The sequence below is a fragment of the Staurois parvus genome, unplaced genomic scaffold (genome assembly GCF_062004578.1).
Source record: "Staurois parvus isolate SC_StPar_1 unplaced genomic scaffold, SC_StPar_1.0 ptg000530l, whole genome shotgun sequence".
In the NCBI taxonomy this organism is placed as follows: domain Eukaryota; kingdom Metazoa; phylum Chordata; class Amphibia; order Anura; family Ranidae; genus Staurois; species Staurois parvus.
Genome location: NW_028318326.1, coordinates 9,117,376 through 9,135,917, shown reverse-complemented (window position 1 = coordinate 9,135,917; position 18,542 = coordinate 9,117,376). Strand labels below are relative to the sequence as shown.

At 46.6% G+C, this 18,542-nt stretch overlaps 1 protein-coding gene and 1 pseudogene across 2 annotated transcripts in view; one reads left to right on the top strand and one right to left on the bottom strand.

The window, feature by feature from the left end:
* MAP3K20 (mitogen-activated protein kinase kinase kinase 20) overlaps window positions 1–18,542 on the top strand; it is a 243,589-nt gene that overhangs the window by 23,794 nt on the left and 201,253 nt on the right. The gene's annotated exons all lie outside the window — the stretch shown is intronic.
* Window positions 3,116–3,208, bottom strand: LOC149451623 (U2 spliceosomal RNA; annotated as a pseudogene).

Genomic DNA, 18,542 nt, shown 5'->3' with positions numbered 1-18,542 from the left:
GCAGCCCGGGGTCCTGCCTCGCCTAAAGGATTTAGCTGCAGAGTGCAGTTCCTCCAACGTCAAGGGGGCGTTGGTGGCCGACAAACCTGCAGGATCAATAGCATTAGAGATACCTGACAAGAACCTGTCGGCCGCTGCCGTGTCTGTTTCTTTGGGGGAGTAGAGGTCGGAGTAGTAGTCGCTGACCACTTCCATCACGGCCTCCTTCCCCTTCTGGAGTGTTCCAGTCTTGTCGTGCAGCTCAGACAGGGGAGTGTGTCCTGAGTGGAGTTTCCTGAAAAAGAAAGAGTTACACTTCTCACCTTTCTCTAGATGCTCCACCTTGGCACGGAAGACAATGTGCCTGGATTCTTCCTCAAAGTGCTTTTTCAAGCTCTTCTTGGTGTCCTCCAGGTCTTGCCTCACGTCCCAGCCACAGAGATGAAGGTTCTGCAGGGACTGCAGCTGACGCTGCAGCCTCCTGAGTTCCCTCCTCCTGGCACACACTTGCTGACGTCCCCTGGCCTGAAAGAAGCTGCGCAGCTTGACTTTCACGAACTCCCACCAGTCGCTTACCTTGGGAAAGAAAGACTTCTCCCCTCGCCAGGCACCGTAGGTTTCCCTGAGCTCCTCTAGCAGTTCCTCATCGTCCAGCAGGGTGCAATTCAGCTTCCAGGAGCCTGGGCCCGGGGCAAAGCCCTCTCCCAGATCACCTTGAAAGTGAATGGCCCTGTGGTCAGAGAAAAAGCAGGGAACCATGGAGAACCCGCGGTGCCTGACTGCCCTGGAGGTGAGCACAAAGTCAATCCTGGAGCGCACAGATCTATCGGGGCGGCTCCATGAGTAGTTCACGGAACCGCGCCCCACGGATCCCACTGCGTCTCGCAGGGAAGCCTCTGCAATCACCTCCCGGAGCAGCTTCGAGGTGGCGTCGCGTTTTGCGTACATGCTGGAGCTGCGCCCATCCTCCTCTATCGGACAGTTAAAATCACCGCCGATTACTACTGTTCTCGTTGTGACGAGTTGCGTCCGCAGGGTTTGGAAAAGTTCCAGCCGCGCGTTCTTCTCCGGGGAGGCGTACACGTTGATGAGCCTAACGGGCTCCCCCGCCCACGAACCGTCTATGACCAGAAGGTGGCCACAGACGAGCTCATGGACGGAGTCAACAGTGAAACGTCCTCCCCTGATAAGAACCGCTACCCCTGCGGACTTGCAATCGCCACCCCCAGACCAGTAGGAGGGACCGTGGGTCCACTGGGAGGACAAATGAGTGTACCTCCTCAGAGGGGGAAGTGCGCACTCCTGAAGCATGTAGACATCACTCTGCTGTGTGGAAAGAAAGGTCAGCACAGTCTGCCTCCTAGACACATCCTTGATGCTCCTCACATTAATGGAAAAGATAGAGATCTCAGCCATCATGGGAAAGAGATGAAGGGGTTAGTCGGCAGGGGCTGTGCTTACCTCCCCTGGGGAGGGGGGGCGACCTCTGCGGCCTGGCCAGGGTCCTGGCTCAGTCCGATCTGGTTGAGGACCTCGTTGAGGACCTCATCGAAGTCGGTGGAGAGATCTGGCCCCGACCGGGTCAGAGCCATTTGTTCTTCCACCTCTTCCTCCTCCTCCAGTGTGTCGAGGTCCTCCCCTACGGGGTCGGGACCTGCGGCATCCTGGAGGACGGCAGGCCGTTTGGTGGTGGAGGAGGGTTCCTCCGCCGCCGGGCTAGCCTGCTCCTTCTTCCGCTTCCTGATCCCCGCCGCAGAGCTGCTGACGGGGGTGGCAGGGGGAAGGGGCGGGAAATCCTCCTGTGGGGACAGGTCGGGGGGGGTGGAACCGGGCCCGGGAGGGGTGGGGCAGGGGGGCCAGGGGCAGGAGGGGCAGGAGGGCCAGGGGCGGGGGACCAGGGTCCGGGGGGGCTGGGGTGGGGGAAGGGGGGTTCCTCTTACCTGGGTCCTTTGGGGGTTTCTGTGTTGCTGGTTTGGCGGCAGAGCCCTTGCTCAGGGCCCCAGCATACGTCCTGCTTCTCTCTGGGCAGTCCCTGTAGACGTGCTCTGACCGTCCACAGAGGTTGCAGGTTTTGGACCTCGGGCAATCCTTGGTCTCGTGACCTGCAGACCGGCAGAACCTACATGAAAGCACATGGCAATCCTTACCCTCGTGCCCCGGCTGTCCGCACCTGCGGCATGACTGGGGTTGATCCGGGTAGTGTAAGAGTCCTGCTGACGCTCCCAGGGAAAAGCACTGTTGCCGGTGTTGGAGATCTCCAGCGGGACGATCTCTCAGCAATCTGCAAAACACAGACCACTTACCTGTCCAGAAGCTGTTGGCGTCTAGTATCCGGACTGGGTCCTTCAACACGACGCAAAACCTCTGGAGATAGGTGGCGATGTCTCTTCCAGGGACGTGAGGGTTCCTCATGGATACCGTGATCCGCCTTTCGTCCCTTTGAATGGGTGAGTTCGCAATAAACTTGCGGAAAAGGGAATCGGGTCCAGAGGTCTTCACTGTCTCCCAGTACTTTCTGCATACCTGTAATGACACAAATGTTACAAAGAAAATACCTTTCATGAAGGATTGCACCGACAGGGTCTCTGCCTTGCTAAATCCTTGTTCAAGGATCATTTTCTTCCCGAAGACTTCCGGGGTCATGTCCGGGACTCTGCCTTCCACTTCTTTCAGCCGCAGCACGACTGTCTGCTTCATCCAGGGCTCCAGTGGGGGGAGACCGTCTGCAGGGCCGGAGCGGTCTGAGGTGGAGGTGGAGGCGGAGGGGGCTTCTCCCGGGGTCTTGGCGGGGGCGGTGGTGGCGTTCTGTGGCTTCTTCGCGGTTTGCTTGTTCTTCCCCATCTTGTCGCAGAGGAGTTCTCAGGAGGGCTTCCCAGAGATCTTGATCGGATTCCTTCTCCTTCTTCTTCCTCGGCGGCTTCACTCTTGCTTAGCCTTTGAAAAGGCTATTGAGCGTCTACTGCCCGGAGGTAGTAACGCAGAGTGAACAAGGGGGGGGGAAGATCACAAACTCGTTCTGTGTGGGGGCTAAGCCTCGAACCCAATAGCAGCAAGCAGGTGAAGCCGAATTTAATCGACGATCCTACCAGGCCGAGAAGAGGGTACCCCACACAGACCAAATGGCTGGGATAGATGCAAGTGGTTCTCAACGTCCTAGCTGGAAGCAGGGACACCCCTAAAGGCAAGGTCGATACTACACTTGATCTTAGCCAAAAGGCCGAGAAGCGATCAGAACAGATGTGCCATACATACAGCTTACGGACAGGCAGTTTCACACTGTCAGGTAGAATCCATGAACTGCCACAGCGCTCAACAGTGCTGTAGTAGTTCATTGAGAAATACAAGCCAACAGTCACAAAGGCTGTTGGTACTTGTAGTTCATTCATTCACAGGGATCTGTGAATCAATGGTGCAGCCATGTGGGTGGAGCCCTATGTGGCCATGCTCTGTATGAATTGTGTCAGCGAGTGCGGGGAGAAGATCTCTAGCTCGCTGTCACAAGGGAGGGGCGATCTGGGGGAGAGGGGGTCTGATGCTGAACATGTTACATGTTACGCCCTAAATATGGGTGTAACATGTTCAGAAAGGGGAACTTATCCATTTATAGTCATTCCCTTTGTTTTTATTCAAAAGCCCTTTCTTACCACTACCCAGATCCACTGTCAGCCACACAGGGAGTGCATTGTTTTCAATGACGCTGTCAACTCCTAGACCTGCTGAACATATGTCGTTTTTAAATCATAAATAGACACTGATGAAGAGTGTCTTCACACCTCTGTATGCACATTGGTCACACGCATTGCTCATGTGTTCTGGGGGTGCTCCCATTCATTTCTAATTGACCCCCATTGTACAACCAAGCTGTTAACAAGCCTGAGCCTTTAACACACCACAGCCCATACATGTAAAAACACACACGCTGCGTTGTGGTGCGCTGTGCATGGTTTCTGATGTGTACACGCTCTTTGATGCCCATAGGAAAGGAATGGGCTCCGGTATGACAGTATGCACTGATCCATCAAACAATGGGACAAATATGAAGTACATTGTATATAATAGAACATGTAAAGGCTGTCTGTTCTCTTGAAGGAACACAGCTGTTGTCATTCCAGGACTAATGTAGTGATGAGCAGCACATTACACATGGTCATATCCATGAACTGCTCTACGGTGACAGACACGCCATGTCATAGCTAAACTGCCTTCTATGACACATATGAAATGTCAGGCTTACATTTTACTGTGATTAAGTCACTGAGTTAAAAAGATAGCTCAGCACTGATGTACATGAGGGGTAGGTGTTCATTCCTACTTACTGCTGGTAGGTACTGCATGTGCCTATTGTGTCTTCTCCCCCACAGACGGAGATGCATCATAAACAACTGCAAGTTGATAAGCTACTCTTGTTTGATGAAAGACCTAAAGTAGAACTACACTGCATCTGAGCACCACAAACCAACAATGATATTCCATTCATTTTTAATATTCAAAGCAAATTCGCCCATTCATCTATGTCTCCATGCTTTATTTTGTCGAGAAATCACTTTGAAAAACACCCTCTAGCATTTCTAGCTATGGCCATCGTGTGTAAGGGCAGATGATTCATGTAGATGGAATCCATCTGCCCTCATCTCAGGCATGCAGGTGTGCTTAGAAGAGAAACCCCTTCTCAGCTCCTTTAGACTCCTGGGAAGTATGATATCATTGCCTAGGCCAGAAACCAGGAAGTAACTGAAGAAATATAAAATAAAGTTTAAAACAAGTAAATGTGATCTACTTTTCTATTTATATACTAATGCATAAGGATTAAAAATAGTGTTGATTGAGAGAGTGAGTGAATTTCTGCCTTAAAGCAATATAAAGGTTAATTTTTTTTTTTTAAATAACAAACATTCTACACTTACTGTGTGCAGTGGTATTGCACAGAGCAGCCAGGATCCTCCTCTTCTTGGATCCCCTGCAGGATCTCCTGGCCCCTCGCTCTTGTCGAGTGCCCCCACAACAAGCAGCTTGCTATGGGGGCACCCACTGCTCCACTATTCACACACGGAGCTGCGGCTTGGCCCTGCCCTCTCTCTCTCCTCATTGGCTGACTGTCTGTGATTGACAGCAGTGGGAGCCAATGAGGAGGCAGAGGCCCAGGACAACTGAGGCTGTTGTTCACATTGCTGGATCGCTATGAGGCTCAGGTGAGTATTGAGGGGGCTGGGGCTACTGAAGGTAAAAAACCTTGAGCCTTTACAACAGCTTTAAGCTGGTCATACACTAGTAGAATTTTTTGTTCAAGAATTTTGGTTTTAGGAACGCTCGTTTGATTTTTGAATTGTCGGTGGGGTCAGATTGGCAAGTGTTTTTGACTGCAGGGATGAGAAAATTCAAAGGCACAGGATGGAAATTTTTCCTGAGCAAACACATTTCAAACAGTGAAGTTTGTTTTCATTCGGGTAATTCGATTATTTCCAGTATCTAATCTTAACCCCTTCCCGACGCCGCCTCCCAGCCCTTTAAGAGCTTCTAGATGGCGGGTGGAATATCCGGACATTCAGGTCATGTGACCGCTATGATTGGCTGTCACAGCGGCCAAATGATTGGAAAGCTCCTGAGCATTGGAAACTTGCCGATCTCTACAGTGAGCGCGCTCTTAACACACTTAAGTTGTTTATACAGGGCAGTATATATGCTGCCGCTCAGCGTTAAGGCCCGCCCACCAAGAGGCCTCATATATGTGTACAGATGGTGGGGAGAGGTTTAAAGCAAATGTTTATTTTTAAGTACTTTTGAATGACAGATTTTCAAACAAACATTTTTACAAAAATTCTCATCAGTATATTCAATTAGTGTATGGCCAGCTTTAATCTGTGGTTAATGTTGCAGCCAGTTGTTACTTCCCGTCCCTACAGTAACTATAACTAGGTTTGCTTCAATAGACACATCTTTTGGGAAAGAAATCTTTACTGGGTGATATATGGCCATTGAACTATGCATTATACAATACTGACTTTAAGGCTGAACTCCAGACACACAAACGTTCATTTAAATATACAGTTGTGCTCAAACGTTAGCATACACTGGCAGAAATTGTGAAATTTCGGCATTGGTGCAGTAAAAGCTTCTTTCTGGCACCTCGACCAAATAGTTTGTTCAAGTATCATTGTATTGCACTCCTTAAAAACAACCACACCATCTTTTTCCAGAGCAGCCTGTATTTCTTTTGAGGTTGCCTGTGGGTTTTTCTTTGAATCCCGGACAATTCTCCTGTCAGATATGGCTGCAATCTTTCTTGGTCTACCTGACCTTGGCTTGGTATCAAGAGATCCCCAAGCTTTCCACTTCTTAATAGGTGATTTATTAGTACTGATTGGAATATTCAAGGCTTTGGACATCTTTTTATGTCCTTTTCCATCTTTATAAAGTTCCATTACCTTGTTACGCAGGACTTTTGACAGTTCTTTTCTGATCCCCATGGCTCAGTATCTAGCCTAGTCAGTGCTTCCACGTAACCGCTAACAAACTCATTGACTATTTATACACTGACACTGTCAAGGTCCTATCTTTCCTTAGGGCTGTGCTGCTCCATGTGCTGGCATCCATCTTAGGTGTCTGCAAAGCATTGTGGGATCCTTTATGCTTTCAGTCCTCTGCGGGTGGCGGCTTATCACATATAAGTCTGCTGTTTGTAGCTGTCCATTGCATTCGTGTCCTGTCTCTTGCACAGCAACAAGCTCCTGTTTAGCTACTCTTTGCTTTCCTGGATACCGACTCAGCTTTGGCTAAGACTCCTCCTGGCTTCTGACCCCGGCTCTGGCGACCATTCTTCCTGGCTCCTAATTCCGGCTCTGGTGACCATTCTTCCTGGCTCCTGATCCCGGCTCTGGTGACCATTCTTCCTGGCTCCTGATCCCGGCTCTGGTGACCATTCTTCCTGGCTCCTGATCCCGGCTCTGGTGACCATTCTTCCTGGCTCCTGATCCCGGCTCTGGTGACCATTCTTCCTGGCTCCTGATCCCGGCTCTGGTGACCATTCTTCCTGGCTCCTGATCCCGGCTTTGGCTACGATTTCCGCTGTTGGACTTGCATAGACTCTTGTCTTATTTTTATATTAATAAACCTACCTTTAATTGCACCTTCTTGTGTGTCTGGCTCCTCGCTCCCTGACAGACACTAATTGTAATTTAAAAAGCCACAGATGTGGGACATTAACCTCTAATTGGCAGTTTAACCCGTGTGTGTCACCTTGTGTGTCTGTACCAAGGCCAAACATTCCAGGGTATGTAAACTTTTGATCATGACCATTTGGGTGATTTCTGTTATCATTATGATTTAAAAAAGCAGCCAAACAGCTATATGATAATAAATGTCTTCATATGATCATCATCCTTCAATAAAAGAGCATTTTTTAGCATGATCAGTCATATTTTCAATATCAATGCCAAAATGTCACAATTTTTGCCAGGGTATGCAAACTTTTGAGCACAACTGTATTTCTCAGTAGGCAAAAATCCCCTTTGTGAGCCCCAAGGGCCTTTGCAACCCCAGACTGTCACAAGTTAGCCTACAGTTTCTTGTTTGTGTATTTTTACCTCCTTGCTGCAGCGCTGTTCCTTATCCCTTCACATGTGTGTTTGTGCTTACGTGTAAGCATCGTCTGCTGTTCTCTGGGTTTTATTTCCTTCCCTTCCCTTCCATCACTTCCTGGCCCGCCTCCTTGTTTGCCTGCCTATATAAGACATTATCAGTCTAGGCCACTTTGCCTGAGCAACTTCCTAGTTTTCAGAGCTCCTGTGTGTTGCTATTGCCTGTATCCTGGATTGACTACTTGTTTACTGACCCCGGCTTCGTTCTCTGACTGTGCTTGTTTTCCGCCTGTCCAGACCTCGGCTAGTCTATCGGATTTCCGTTTGTCTCCTCCCATTGTACTCTGCTCCCGCGAACGGTCTCCTCATCCTCAGCTGGGCATACCCGGGGGGCGGCGACCTGGTCCCAGCTTGCTGCAAGTCCATCCCCACCATCAGGGGCTCTGGTGAAGAAGCAGGCTGGGCCTTAGACTTCGCGCCCTGGGGAACCCCAAGTTGAGGATCTTCAAGGGCTCACTACCACAGGTGCAGACACAGATATTCCTTAGTAAAAGTAATGGTGCATTATCATTGTGCTGTACGTAGCCTGGGCAGAAGCAGAGTTGTGGGAGGGACTCAGGAGCCCCACCCACTTCAGGCTGCCTGGTGAAAACTATAGGAGGGGGCGGAAGTAAGACCAGGTACCTTGCACATGGATAATGAGTAACAGTGACCAGTCTTTATTACAGGAAGTTCATCCACAGAGACACAATTTTACTGCACATGCCTCTTGTATTTACACAGTTTTTGCTGATCCCAGAGTTTAGCTTTAAGTAGAGGAATCTTGACTTAAAAATGATAATGTCCCCCTCACCTAGGTAATGCCAGAGGAAGCCCATGGGAAAGGTGAGTATATTATCTACTCCCCCCACCCCACAGCATATGTTTACATGGACAGAAAAACCGCTGTGTTTACATGTGTACTGCTCATAGTTTTGTGCTAATCCAAATGCATCAGGTTTGTGCGAATCCTGCCCCTATCTAATAACTGTACTTTTCTCCATCAGCTCATCCCCAGTTATTACCTTTTGCATCACTTGACCCTCCCTCCTAGACTGTAAGCTGTAATGAGCAAGGCCCCCTGATTCCTCCTGTATTGTAACTACTGTCTGCCCTCAACTGCACTATATAAATCCTGTATAATATTTATTTCAGGTACTTATATAGTGCTGTCAATTTACGCAGCGCTTTACATATATATTGTACATTCAGATCAGTCCCTAACCCTCAAAGGGTGTACAATCTAAGGTCCCTAACTCACATTCATGCATACACATACTAGAGGCAATTCAGACAGGAGCCAATTAACCTACCAGCATGTCTGTGGAGTGTGAGAGGAAACCGGAGTACCCGGAGGAAACCCATGCAAGCACAGGGAGAACATGCAAACTCCAGGCAGGAGGTGCCATGGTTGGGAAATGAACCCATGACCCATTTACCCCAATTACTGCAAGGCAGACGTGCTAACCACTAAGCCACTGACAATAATGCACACAGCCACACCTAGGTGCGAAAATGTGCACCACGTTTAGCTGTGCAGAAAAAAGTAGAATACCTCTGAGGCCAGGGTCACACAGATCTGCAGATTGTATGAGCAAACGCATCTAAAATGCATCCATGTGCAAATGTGTAGCCATGTGTTTGAATGAAAAAAGAATTGTAAACATCTAAACGTACGCATCTAAATGCGTCTTAACGCAATACTTTAGATAGTTATTTTCTGACAGCGAGAACCTGCATTCATGCAGAAAATACTGGAAACCCTGAAACCCGTCCTTGGATGTTGTGGCTGCATTAGTTTTTCTTGTCACCTTTTAATTTTTTTTTCATTATTATTCTTATACAGGATTTATATCGCGCCAACGGTTTGCGCAGCGCTTTACAATATAAGGGAGACAGTGCAATTACAATACATTTCAGTACAGAAGGAATATGAGGGCCTGGTTTGTAGAGCTTACAATCTTAAGGAAGGGGGAGGTGTGGTACAAAAGGTGATAGCTGTGGGGGATGATCTGGTGGAGGTGATTCAGGTACAGTTCTTAGGTGGAGGTGGGGTAGGCTTTCCTGAATAAGTGAGTTTTCAAAGATCGCCTAAAGGCAGACAGGGTGGGGGCTGACCGGACATGCTGTGGTAGGGAGTTCCAGAGGATGGGAGAGGCTCTGGAGAAGTCTTAGAGGCGAGCGTGGGAGGAGGTGATGAGGGAGTTAGAGAGGAAGATGTCATTTGCAAAAGGGTGTGCCTTAAGCATCAATGGGTGGCTCCGATGTTTTTCTGCTGAACACGCTCTGTGCGCTCCCAGCACAGAGTCTGAGCTATCCAAAATAGCACTCGGTAGACCCCACGAACAGTCAGTAGCCAAAAGGACCAGCTCCTGATCATGTGACCACTGTGACGGCTACAGTGAGTGGCTGCAGGCACAGGGTTGGAAGGGGGGGGACTTCTGCTCAGATTGCCTTGGCGATGCGGGGGAAATTTGGAGCTGGGACTGCAAACTGCAGAGGAGCCTTGATGTGGGCACTGCAGTTTGTTTATATATTTGTAAATGTATGCAATGAAACTCTTTGTTTTAACGTGACTTGTTAGCCTGCAAACAAACCATACTGACTCTGTCTAACATGTACAGTCAGGTCCATAAATATTGGGACATCGACACAATTCTAACATTTTTGGCTCTATACACCACCACAATGGATTTGAAATGAAACGAAAAAGATGTGCTTTAACTGCAGACTGTCAGCTTTAATTTGAGGGTATTTACATCCAAATCAGGTGAACGGTGTAGGAATTACAACAGTTTGCATATGTGCCTCCCACTTGTTAAGGGACCAAAAGTAATGGGACAGAATAATAATCATAAATCAAACTTTCACTTTTTAATACTTGGTTGCAAATCCTTTGCAGTCAATTACAGCCTGAAGTCTGGAACGCATAGACATCACCAGACGCTGGGTTTCATCCCTGGTGATGCTCTGCCAGGCCTCTACTGCAACTGTCTTCAGTTCCTGCTTGTTCTTGGGGCATTTTCCCTTCAGTTTTGTCTTCAGCAAGTGAAATACATGCTCAATCGGATTCAGGTCAGGTGATTGACTTGGCCATTGCATAACATTCCACTTCTTTCCCTTAAAAAAACTCTTTGGTTGCTTTTGCAGTATGCTTTGGGTCATTGTCCATCTGCACTGTGAAGCGGCGTCCAATGAGTTGTGAAGCATTTGGCTGAATATGAGCAGATAATATTGCCCGAAACACTTCAGAATTCATCCTGCTGCTTTTGTCAGCAGTCACATCATCAATAAATACAAGAGAACCAGTTCCATTGGCAGCCATACATGCCCACGCCATGACACTACCACCACCATGCTTCACTGATGAGGTGGTATGCTTAGGATCATGAGCAGTTCCTTTCCTTCTCCATACTCTTCTCTTCCCATCACTCTGGTACAAGTTGATCTTGGTCTCATCTGTCCATAGGATGTTGTTCCAGAACTGTGAAGGCTTTTTTAGATGGAATTTTTAACCTTTTTTAGCCTTTAGCTTTAGCTTTTTTAGCCATGGAACAGCTGAGAAGCCAATTGTCCCATTACTTTTGGTCCCTTAACAAGTGGGAGGCACCTATGCAAACTGTTGTAATTCCTACACCGTTCACCTGATTTGGATGTAAATACCCTCAAATTAAAGCTGACAGTCTGCAGTTAAAGCACATCTTGTTCGTTTAATTTTCAAATCCATTGTGATGGTGTTTAGAGCCACAAATGTTAGAATTGTGTCCATGTCCCAATATTTATGGACCTGACTGTAAGTGTGCTGGGAGCTGCATTACTCTTCCATGTGCACCTTACTGCGAAGGCTAGTTATAAATTGGGGTGCTTGCCATCTTCTTGTATAGCTTGTTTGCTATGGGTTCAGCCACAGAAGAGGAGGAGCCAAGATGACGGGGGACCCCAGAAGAGGAGGTTCAATGCTGCTCTGTGCAATACCACTGCATAGAAAAGGTGAGTATAACGTGTTTATTATTTTCATTTTAAAAATTGCCTTATAACCACTTTATGATAATTTTATGTTACTACAAATCAAGTCTTTCCAGACTAGTCAGAGGTATAGGTGTGGTTCCAGATAGGACAGGTATACTCCAGTTTGTTTTTAATATGGGGCTTATCATTTGAAGTTTGACTAGTTACCTTGAAATAGATCAGGACACAGCAGTGATGAGTCAAGAGGGACATAAGATACAAACACCAATATATAATATTACATCTCAGATTACAGGTGACACCTGGATACTTTTTCATGTTTGCTGTGCAAAAATAAATCCAAGGTTACATTAACATTGGGGCATAGAGTGGATTTCTGTGGCTGTGATCTCAGGTGGTTGTGGACAGCTGTAGTCAGCCTGTACAAAGCAATGACAGGCTGATAGGAGCTGCAGATGTTTGCACATATTCTCACGTCCAGTATTTCTGCTGTTAGGTACAGATGTCCGACCCTGGACACAGATTGCTTTCAAGGTTGAAGATCTGTCCCTAACCACATGTAATCCCTGGATGTGTGGATGCATAAGAACAACAACTGTGCCTCCTGTCAGCCTGTCATTGCTTTGTACAGGCTTCTTGGATGCAGTTGTTCACTTATACCTGTTATCCCAGCCGCAGGAATCCACTGTGTGCCCCTAATTGCCCATGTGAATGTAGCCTATGGGCTGGTTCACTCCGGGAATCGCACAGGAACCTCCTGTGCAATTTACATGCAGTTCTGTGCAGTGCAGTTTCCACTCATTCAAAATGCAATGAAATCGCACTAAAGTTACTGCATGCACTACGATTGGAAACTAACTGCAACTGGATCGCATGGTACTTATGTACCATGTACCGTGTGTGACGATCTTCCTTGTGACTTGTGACTAAAAGACTAGCCAATCAGGTGCATAACAATGCCACGCCCAGCTGCACTCTGCACAAAGATTTTCCAGCTAATGGACCACAATCTGTGTATCTGCAGCCTGGGAGCGATTGTTACTGGGTCAGGTTAATTACGCAATTAACCCTTCACACTGCTACCACCTCCTTTTTGTACAGAGAAAGAGGAAACTCGGCAATATTAGCAATAAAACTATGATGTTTGAATAATCGTCGGTATACCACTGTCACCGCAGGCAGAGATATACCGAAGTTTAAAACACACACACACAGTAGCGCTTTTCAGAGGCAGGAATTCGTAGTTTGCATTAAAGAGTGTTAGAAACAGTTCAGCACTTTCAGAAAGTAAGATTTATTACTTAAAGGTCAAAAGGGTGCAATAAAATATTTACAGAAAAAGATGTAGCCAATATATATAAATATACAGAAAACAATAGCACAGCAAAGTGATAACAGGAGTTTAGAGGGTTAAAATACTTACCAAATGTCCTGGTTTAAGCAGATCAGGTTTCATGAGCCAAAAGGATGCCTTATCTCCCAACCTTAGTTCCAAAGTTAAAAAAGGGAGAACTTCAACTTTTTCACAACTCAGCTTAGCTTTTTCTAGCAACTCCACAGGGTGTCTCCCTGGAGCAGTAAACCAATCGCCTCATTTGGGGAGGGAGTTGTAGGTGGAGACCCAAGCTATGAGCAAAAACTCTCATAGCTCATATTATGGTTCATAACTTATTCTCGGTGCATTTAGCAGCCTTGCCACTAGTAGATTAACATGCAGACGCATCTGCTGAATGGTTAGATATGAAATATGACATATGTTTGAATGGTTCAGAAGATATCATTTTCTGCTCTCCTGTGTATGCCAGCTAGGGGGTGTAATATACCAGGAGAATGGTCCTAACTTGAGGCGTCCGAATATGGGCTTCATATTTAGGTAATTATGTCCTATTTGAAGATATGAACTTATATGAAAAGTGAGTTTTTAAATGTAAGTCTGTTTTTACGACTCCCTGGAATGCCTTGAAGTTCAGTGAGGGCTTGGTTTATGGCTTGATGAGCCCTCTCTAGCAAGAGTCTGGCAGACATCTGGGGACCAGCTAATTGAGGTTTATAGCCCTGGAGCTCTCCCACTGAGCTTGAAGCCTGTGACCTCTACCTCATCCAGACCACATGTCATTCAACAGAGAGGGAGGGGGGATGAGGAAATCTGATTTGGGAGTAGGACATGATAGAAGATGGAAGACCCTTAACAAGATGGATGACCGTGTCCATCTCTGTGTGCATGATTGCTACACCAAGTAATCTGGTGTGGGCAAACGCACTGCATTTTCGACCTGCACTTGGTGTGTTATTCCCTTAATATTGACACCTGCTGCAGATTGCAACTGCAGTGCGTTTTTAAGAGTGCGTTAAATGCGTATGGAATGGAGGTTTCTTCCACTGTCTTCTTGTCTGAACTGGGCCTAAGGCTCCTTGCACACTATATGGATGTAATAATGCCAGATCTTCCTGGCAGAAAGTTCCTGAATGGGGGAAAAAAAAAATGAGAGTATGGTTCATATAGTGCATGCGCTTACACAGATCTGAAGGGGGCTGTGAGCTACGTATGTATACCTATACACGTAAATACTAACCAGTAACACATTTGTATTGTTTTTTTTTTTGTTTTTTTTACGATTTAAACTTTTTGATAGTTTGCCAATGTTTAGGCTGCATAAACACTTGAGCTGTTTGTAGTTTGAAACTCGAAGCTCCAAAAACTCTCAAACTTAAAAGGTCAGTTCTCTCTCTATGGTGCCTGTTTGCGTGATCAGGTGTGAACAGGTTCCATAGACAACAATTGATTTTTTAAGTTTGAGTGTTTTTTGGAGTAAAAAAGAAAAACTCATCACCTAAAAAAAATTCTTTTTTTTTCATTTGGCACACATGTGCAGGAATCCTAAAGCATGTTTTTATGTTTTTACAGTTTCGATTTTTCTTTAAGTTTGACATTAGTTTTCTTTCTGCTTGAATGTCAAAAATGCGCCGTAAGTAGTATCGTATTTCATAATGGAATTGCTGCGGGGTGTAGCCACTCCTGGAATTTCAACCTGAGTTTCCTTTTCTTTTTTGCATGGTTTCCAATATCATGATAGACCTAATAAAAATAATCTTATCAATATGTTAATGTTTTCTAAACCTTCTTGTGATTGTCATTCTCTCTGTACAGGGTGTAGCCATATTTGCCCATTTATTTACACAGCTTCCAGTTTACTACAGTAAGTGCATATTAGTGCTTCTCTTATCTCATTGCAAGTTTCTGGGTCAGCTTTGACTGACCTACAACAATATTCCCTTTATATTATATGTATATGAACTTTTAGGTAGGAACTACATTTCATACATTTCTGCATTTCATAGATAAAGAAATGGCAATGATATGCAACATAGTGTGGAAGAGGTTGGGACTTCTCTGGAAAGCTATTAGTGTGGTCCGGGTGACATAGTGGTCCTGCCTGTGTAGCCCCAATGCATCTGGCATGAACGAATCCTTAGCCTGGGTTCACTCTAAAATGCAGTGCGGGAAACCCATGATCTGTGTGTGTTTCTGACACCATGTTCAAAACACATTGCAGTTGAGATCTGTGGTAGGTTTCAATGTTAACAACACCGCAAATGCAGTACGTTTGCATTCACTGGATCGTATAAATGTACCGTGCGATCCAGTTGGGTGCTTGCTCTATTTTCAGTGCGATGCAGTGTGATCTGAGCCCATTCAAAATGAATGGGTTCAAATCGCACCGCACTGGATCGCATGTGAATCGAACTGCAACATGCTGCACATTCCTGTTCGATTCATAGGTTGAACCAGGGCTTAACGTGTAAATTCATCTTTACAAAAAAAGCACACTATGTTGTGCTATATGGGTATAGCTGCATAGTGTGTAAACCCTCCCCTTGTAAAACAACTCATTTAGTTTAAAATAGAAATTAAAGGCAAAACATTTGTGAATAAATATAAAAAGAATTAAACACTTTTTTTCTCATTTTTTTTTTTATAAGTGATCACATTCCCTCTGTTCTCCACTGCATAAGAGCTGGGGGAGGAGAACCAGGAGTACAATGATCTTCCCAGTGAATATCCCAGCATAGCTAGAGAACTGACCATGTTGTGAACGTACGGCCAGCTTTTAATAGGAAAGGGACTGGCAGAAACACCAGGGATTTAACACAAAGGAAGCAATACAAAGAGAAGAAATGTTGGGTTTACATATTGTTAAAAGCGGAGTTCCACTCACACTGTAAAAAAATAAAATTCAGCAGCTACAAAAACTGTAGCTGCTGACTTTTAAAAAAGCCACTCACCTGTCCACGGTCCTGCGTGTCCTCCCCACAGCCCGTTTCACCGTCTGTCCTGTGTTTCAGGCGTCGGCATCTTCAGTGTGGGCACCCGGCTGTGACAGCTTGCGACTACACAGCCTGGTGCCCACTATGCATGCGCGAGTAGCTTTGCACTTCTTGAATGGCCCCGTCATCTTCTGGGATCTGTCATGTGTCCCAGAAGACTACGGGGAGGAAGGGTAAGAGGACAACTTCCGTTCCCCAAAGGTGCCAATCCTTAATGGGGAGCGGGGGACCAGTCTTTAAAGCGGAACTTCCCCTTTTGGGTGGAACTCCGCTTTAAGCAATGAATTCCACAACTGCATATGGAAGAAACGTCTTTAAATCCTGTACTGCAGGGGTGCATAACCCGTGGCCTGTAGGCCACATGTGGCTCATGGAGCCCTCTAATGTGGCCCGCAATCTCAAACCAGCAAAGCGCATGCCCAGGTTCAGCAACCTGTTGATCATGATCTGGGCTTGCCGACCTGCCATCCCAGACCATCAGAGTGCATGTGTCTCCTAGATTGTAAGCTCCAAGGAGCAGGGCCCTTCTATCCCTCTTGTATTGAACTGTATTGTTGCTGTATTGTCTCCCGTTATATTGTAAATCGCTGAGCAAACTGTTGGTGCTATATAAATCCTATATAATGATAATGGAGCCAGAAGCAGAGGGAACAGGAGCCACATAAGCCAATGCTTCCGCTGTAGCCAAGCTCCTGTCCCAGTCAGAGTGATAACAAGTGCACTTCACTGGGACCCTTCTAGCAACCTGGAGAGTGATGCCAACCTGGAGAGTGATGCCACCAAAAGCTGGAAGAGAAAAAGGTCATTGTATTAAAGGTGCAGTATAACCAAAGGTTTTTTTGGCTATACCTCCCCAATGGATTACAGGAGTGCAGTTAGTTCTGCATGCCTGTAACCCGGTTTCAGCCGACAGCGGACTAAAGCACAGAGCCAGTCCAGGCTCTGAAAAGATCCTGACCATTTGGTCGGGATTCACCCAGAAGCCTGGACCAGCACCTAGCTCAGCCTCTTAATGATCCACCAAGAGCCTGAGCCAGACCCTCCCACCCTCTTCACAGCCCAGCACTCCAGTGAGCACAGGTGGGGCAGAGCAGAGAGTTGGAGACTGACCGCCTCTGCTCTCTACTCTGAGCGGAGGGGGAGAACTGAGCATGTTTGATCACTCAGTTCTCTGTGCAGAGCCAGTGGGGGACAGGTGCAGCATCGGATCGATGCTGCATCCAACTAGGTGAGTATAATGTTTTCTTTTTTTATACAGGCCATACTTCTCTTAAACAACACATACACTGCTCTTTTACAATGGACATATCAGCACCTACAGTATAAAAGGGTTAACAACTATTAGGCTGCTTGCACACTGATCTGTGGGTGCAGCACAGTGTACTTGTGGCTTTCTTTAGGGTTAGCCTCAGTGAGCCAAAGATTTCTGTGGGTTTGGTGTGCTTTCTGAAAGCGCACCAAGCCTCCTGAATGCAGATATAATAGATGTCCATGGCAACGCACAGCTGACCCGCAGGAAAGCTGCAGGTGAATTTTGCTGAACCTGCAGTACAGGTAAACCGCAGTGCATCAGTATGAAAGCAGCCTCATGGGGGGCTCAGGACAGTAAAGGCTCGTTTACATTTGCAGTTTGGGGGGGCAGTAAAAGCTCATAGTTGAGACGTGTTTTTACCACTGGTGTAGCGTCGGGTTGCAATGGAAACCCCTCCCCATGCTCCAGGGGGCCTGTACAGCCTCCCTGTCACATTCTGTTTTATACTTGGACAGGAGGGGTAGTGGGGTTGGCATATACAGGAGCCAGTCCTATCCATTTTCTTCTTGCAACCACTGAAAGCCAGCTTCTCCTCCTCTCCCTCCCGCCATTATTGAGCAGCTGCAGGAGGAAAATCTTCATTATGCTATTCAAAATAAAAATGTGAACTTCTGAATCATTTCATTTCATTGTGGCCCGCGACTGGTTACCAAACCACTTGACCCTGACCTACAGCCATCGATAGCTCTGTCTCGAGTTATTGAAGAGACCGAGCAAGAGAACACCTTGCATTCATTGAAAAAATACAAGATATTCTCTGAATGGCGAAGGTGTCAGGTGAGTGACTGCCTCCTGTGATCCATATACAGAAAGCAACAAATCCCTCGAGCAGCGAAGAGACCGGCACTGACTGTATGTAGCACCAGCCACTACCATAAATGTCTACATCCATAGCAGCCCTCCGGATGTGAGATGTGAAGGATTAAAGGATAAGTTCACCTTTAGAACACATTACTTGTTCCACCTGTTTTTAGGGTGGAACATGTTACAAGTTCCAGCATCTGCAGCTTCTTCCCCCTTCCCTGTGACAGCGGGCAGAGGATCTTCTCCACCCACATGGCCGTGTCATTCATTCACAGTTTCCAGTACAGTACAAGTACCTTTAGCCATTGAGGCTGACACTCTTGTAGTTCTCATTGAACTACGAGGGCATTGGTGAGCACTCTCTTGGTCCATTGAGCTTGTTGCTCTCGGGTAACTGCCTGCCCGTTCGAGGTACGATAAGACAGCTATCCTGAGAGTCTGCAGGAGCCTGAGATTGCACCTGCGATCTGCTGATTGCCGGTGCAATGATAATAAATAAATGCACTTTTTTTTTTTTACCTGCAAAAACAAAAATGTGC